This window comes from Morone saxatilis, unplaced genomic scaffold (assembly GCF_004916995.1).
Source record: "Morone saxatilis isolate NCDOM2014 unplaced genomic scaffold, NCSU_SB_2.0 Contig12, whole genome shotgun sequence".
Lineage (NCBI taxonomy): Eukaryota > Metazoa > Chordata > Actinopteri > Moronidae > Morone > Morone saxatilis.
Genome location: NW_023339674.1, coordinates 12654911 through 12660910, shown reverse-complemented (window position 1 = coordinate 12660910; position 6000 = coordinate 12654911).

The window sequence follows — 6000 nt, the reverse complement described above, 5'->3', positions numbered from 1 at the left end:
TCCACTCTGATTTGGTAAAGGTGAGAGGACAAACCATTGTCTTCACTGTATCACAAGATTGCTGTGCAGAATACAAATGGAGCTTTTCATTTCATGTGTCAGAGTCTCACACAGTCAGTCAGAGACAGCGGTGTAATGTAAGAGTTTTTAGAAGCTCTATCATTATGCTCTGCCTTTTTATTGATTTCTTCTGGCCTCACATTGTCTTGAATCCCTCTACTACAAATTGCCTTCATATTATCGGGATATAGCCCCAGCACAGGCCACTCCACAATTATTTATTAGATGTGTAGTTGGTTCAAATTGCTTTTTTGCTGAGAATAAACAATAAGTAGCTCTGATCCCCTTTGATGTTTGAGCTGTAGCCTTTATGTACCTTGGGCTTTATTCACAAATAAATACATTTAAATCAAATGCTCCAAGATAAGCTTTCCTGTGAGTACATCATGTTACTTAGCTATCTGCTGGACAATATCAATATATCAAGATCGGGTGCCAATATTTTTTACACAATTTTAATGCCTTTACAATTGGTTTGTGCATCATCAGGTCGTCATATCACAATTCCTTCTCTCCAGATACTTTAATGCTGACTTTATTAGAATCTAAAATCTCAGCATGCACTTTGAAATTTCCTCTGTCGCAGCAAGATAAGCTGTCTAAAACTTGTGGTTTGAAGGTGTCTGGATGTGAATACATTTTGGGGTTTGCTTTTAGGGTTTTGCAAGGTGTATGTTAATCTGTCTGTCGGTCTGTCAGTGTGTACTGATTTGAGATGTTTATTGATGTGACACTCATTAAAAACTTAACCTCATGAACTGCCAAGTAGCGATAGAGATGTGGAAATTTGATGACAGACTACTTTGAATTCATGAACTGTCGAGGCCCAATGGCTCAGTGAAAGCTTTTCCTTTGCAATTACACTGAAGCATAACTTGATCTTGAAGAAGAAATCTTTGAATAATTCATCATGGGAAACCATGTTTGGCTTTTATAGAGGATTAATATATTTAGTTCTTATACAGTTTTTAGATTTTCACTTAATACACATAAATAAAACACATAAATACAACATGTTATTGGTTGACCAGAAGGAGAAACTGACATGTATACATGTATACAGTTATTATTTCTGCTGCAGTGCACAATCATTGGTGCATTTGGCAATCCATTTTTTCAGTTATTATTTCTTTTTACCTCTATTTAATCTCTGTAATGTAATGCTGTTAGCTCATTGATTTTCACTGGCAATCAAATTAAGTTTTTTTCTTCTGCTTGAAACAAAACTGTCACTGCATTGTTTTGATTTGATCATAAAAGTAAATTAACTCAAAATTAATGTGGTTAACAACACTGCTGTAACTAATGAAAAGAAAATTATTTACTTGTATGCTCTCACACACTTCTGGCTTGTACTATCACAGTTTTTACTATTATTATAATAAAAAAACCAACACATGAATCCAGCTCATGTTCAGACATAAGTTTTTTTAGGTTTTTTTTTTAATGAAAGATGATGTTTAAATGTCATTTATAGGATACAGAAGAAAGAAGCAGAAAGATGAGATAAAGAGATGGAATACTTGATAAAGGTCAAAGTGGGATTTAAACTCATAATTTCAGTAATAAATGGCAGATACCTTGGGGCAGCAGGGTGCCGTGGTGAGTGAGGCAACAAAAGCTCTAGGTTAAAGCATGAAATCCCTGCCAGCTCCAAAGTTGGTATTCTGTAGCTGAGCTGACCTCTGACCATTCTCTGAACTGGAACAAGACAAGAAAAGCAAACACTTTAGGATAGAGAATCAACAATATCAACATTATTTGCCAATTAGTGGAGCAGGCTGTTCCATATTATTGCTGAATATTAAATGATTCTGAAAAGAGAAGTCGTTGTCTGAATGGATTTCTAAATCTGTAAAACTTACTATAAGTGCTTTTTTAGCAGAAGGAACTTGCTTCAGTTGATGGACATAAAATGTCACAACCTTAGAATTTGTCCTTATTAAAACTAGCAACTTCCATGAGACTATTTTTCATTATTATTTGAAACCCATCAGCACAGTTTGATTATGCTCCTGTCACATTTTTAGGCAGGTGGTCAGGTAATTTTGAAGGTGTCTTTATGTGCCTGAAAGAGTTCAAAAATATTTATTAAATTGCAAATAATTTTATATGATGAGGAAAAGGTGTTCAATTAAACACTGAACAGGTTCAAATAAAGATATAATTGCCTTAGGCAACAAAAAAGACTTGAAATAATGGTATAAAGAAGCAGCGTGAGCATTCAGATAAGAAGACTCTTCATTTCAGCAGTAATGTGTGGTCAGACTGCTGAGGCCCAATGGCTCAGTGAAAGCTTTTCCTTTGTAACTGTCCAATTAAGGAAAAAAACTGGGGCTCTTGACAATTCTGAGAATGCAGAGCAACTTCAGTGTGAAACCTTTAACACAGCAAATTAAGACTTACTGTATGTCCTAAAATGGGTAAACACTGTGGAATCTACTCTTACAGATTTATTGAAAGCACTGTTTATTAAAAGGAAGCAGTAACTGAGTTAGAAAGATTTGTACTGATGGAAGTGTTGTATTTCAGATTAACCAAAGGTTAAGCTCAGGTAATGAAAAACGCATAGGCAGAACTTTGGAAATAGTCTCCATTTGTGTGAAATGGAAAAACGTGTGCCTCCACTGTGAAAGTTGTGCATGTGAATACTGATGCCTCTAAGCTGAGTGTGATTGTATAATTAGTATGGCATTCACAAAATATCATAATCATCACCACTTGAAAGGTCTTAATATTATTACAAATTAGGCAATGACTCAGACTTTGGTCATTTGCTGGATGCTTTTATCCCAACAAAAGAAAAAGCAGATTAAATTGGGTGGTACCAAAGATAATGAATGATTGCTGTTCAATCATAGCTTAGCAATTGTAACCAGGAAGCTTTAGATTTCTCCACATGCTGAAGTGGTGAGTGGTCTTTTTTTATCTTATTACTCCACTAGTGACTGAGCATTACTTCGAAGGCCAAGGAGCACTTCCTTACCAAATTGTATTAGTTTGTGGGTTACAGGTTATCTTGGAGAAAAAAAAAGACAAGCACATCTATCTCACAGTGTGACCAACAGGGTTATGTTATAACAAAATACAAGTCTGATCTTACATTTGCCCTTGTCATAAATTCTTCCACTAGCTCTACATAGCAATGTAAGAACGAGGGTGTTCCTTTATTCCCGTGTCTCATCAACTGGTGAGCTGTTGCCTGCGACATTCAGCGGCATACTTAAGACCACTTTGGGTACTCGTATTTACAACAAGTAATCTGGAAACAATCAGCTGGAGACTTGTTTTTATTACTTTATTACTTAATTAGCTGGCTAACTACAGCAGATTTACACCCAAATCTGTCAGTGAAAGAATTGTTGAAATCTCTGAAATCAGGGACCTATTGTTTCAAAGATTATTATAATGCATTTAGAGTGGTTAATTGGCCACCATAATCATAATTTAATGTTGTATCAGAATGTAAAGTTAGATGGGTGAAGCAACAGTCACTCAGTTACAATGAGGGTCCCAGGAAGTGGGCCAACGGAAGACTTTTTCCCATAAGCTTACATTGTGAAAGAAGCGACTGAAAAATGGTGAATGCGGTTTTTCAACCAAATGACTTGTTTCACTACCAGAATTTCATCCACTCCAGTCCGATAACATTTTGAAAGTCTAGAAGAGCTGCGATTAGATCATTTTATCCACATTCAAATTAACAGAGGGCTAAACCAGAAGTTAGCCGGCTCGGCCACTGGAAGTCTCAGGTGAGCATGTGCAGTATGCATTGATCTAGGTAATTTCTTTACAGCAGGAAGTGGCTTTTTTGGCTTCATGCACCACTGAGCAACTTTCATGGGAATGAACGAAGTGCTCTCTCCAACTCTTTATCTAGTTCTCTATAAATCCATGGTAACAATAGTATCTCCTCCCCTGATAGTATTAGAGACATGTGACACCTACTTAGAACAGGGCCACATCATACGTCAACTTTTGAAGCTTTGAAGCTTTAAACTTAAATATTCCAAGTATAAAAAAAAGCTTCAGTATATCTAATGAAAAAGAAACTCATTAAAGTTTGTTTCACCGGGAGCGATGATTTCAATCATTTGACAACCACATTAAATCCAACCGTCTCCTCTCATGGAGCTTGACATTCATTTTAGATGTCTGCCAAGCATTGTATCCAGCAAGTGTGTTCACACAGGATGCTTCAATCACATTCTTCATGGATTCTACTATCTCATCTACTATCAGTGATCAGGGATTAGCGAATCTAATCTGGTGTTCAATCGCACACAAAGACAGATGGAACGATTAGTTAACTACACTTGAACAGGTTTTCACCAATCTTTCTCCAGCGCTCTGACATGATTTTACTTCACAGTCAAATGTCCATGTTTTCACACAGGTTGGTTGCCTCACAAATCTGTGTACAGCGCAATGTTATTTCTCCTTGAGTGGCGGGCCACATAGAGCAGGGACCTCCCTCAGGAGATAGAGAGCATTTCATTTCACACTGACACGTTCACCTCTATCCTCACCATCCTGCTGAGGGTTGCTGGGGTTGTCAACCGTGGGGGAATGAAAAAGGAACTCAAGCTTTTGCCAGAGTCAAAACAACGTGAAAACTACATTTGTGACCACAGAGCAAAGCTGGTAACAAAATCACTTGGATCTCTCCAGTTGGGAAAGTTATTCATGTTGGTGTATTTCAACGGCCATGTTCTATCTCCTTCTCAGTTTTGCTGCAAAATAGCCTGAGGAATTATACCACCCTAAAGTAAAGGGTAAACACAGGCGGTATAAAAAGACAAGTTTTGCTATATAGGAGGAATAAAACTGTAATGGCTTGTTTCATTCCCTTTCGTATTTAGATGCAAGGGGTGAACAATATACTTTAGCTGTGTTTGTCTTTGGTCAAGTCAGGGTCAGCCTTCCAATAAAGCACACATGGGGGCTGGTAGCAGTCAAATAAATTGGATTTTATATGCTTGCCGTGAATATAAGCCTCATCCAATCTGGAGACTACTCTGCACTTTTTAGAGCATTCATGATACCCTCAGGCTTTTCATCTCCAGCAAAGCTTTGGCATATCACTTCTCATTATTTCTTGCTGAATCTTCCAATCTAGCCAATTCAAGGTACAATACGACACATCCGTTGTTCTCCTGAGGTTGAATTTGCGAGGTACACTGGGCGGGAGAAAAAAAAGTCAAAGCATTAAGTGTCGTTTTCTGAGCTATTTATTCACATAATTTGTTCTTTCCTTATTCTCGTCAGCATTCATTCAGCTGTTAATGAGCAGGAAGCTGATAGTCCATTGTCATTCTGGGTACACAAGGTGATAGCTTTTTTAATTTAATTATAGACTTTTTTTATCACATTAGATGGCCTATTTGACTGTTTTTTCACATCTGTTTTTAGAAACTGTTGCTTTTATAGTACTTCACGGAAATATTATTTGGTGACTGTCAATGTTAGTTGGAGATTTTGTTAATAAATATACATTTTTGAGAGGATAATTCTCTTTTCTGTTGATGCAGTATGTGAAAAAGCAGGAGATGAATGCACAGTAAACAGCTTTGTACTATGTGCAGTCCTAACCCCTTCTGTCAAAGGAAAACATGATGAGTTCCTTTTGGTATAATTGATATGATTAGCAATTGTTCAGAAGCACACAGGCTCATCCAATAATCAAATTGACTTGTTTCTGAAGAAGACAGATGGACCTTATTGTTTCTTATATTGATAAAATACAAAATACCTCTAATGATGTACACAAAGCTATACTAATGAGCAGCCAGTCTGGTGTGGTTTTTGGTATGCATAAGGCGACGCAGGTAGTTAGAGTGGAGGCTCTGGAGGTGTGTTAGGTAATCTATTTCTCTGTGCCAGAAGGTCAGACAGATTAAACCCTGCTATGAGGATCCCAGTTTTCTATGACAGCTGTCT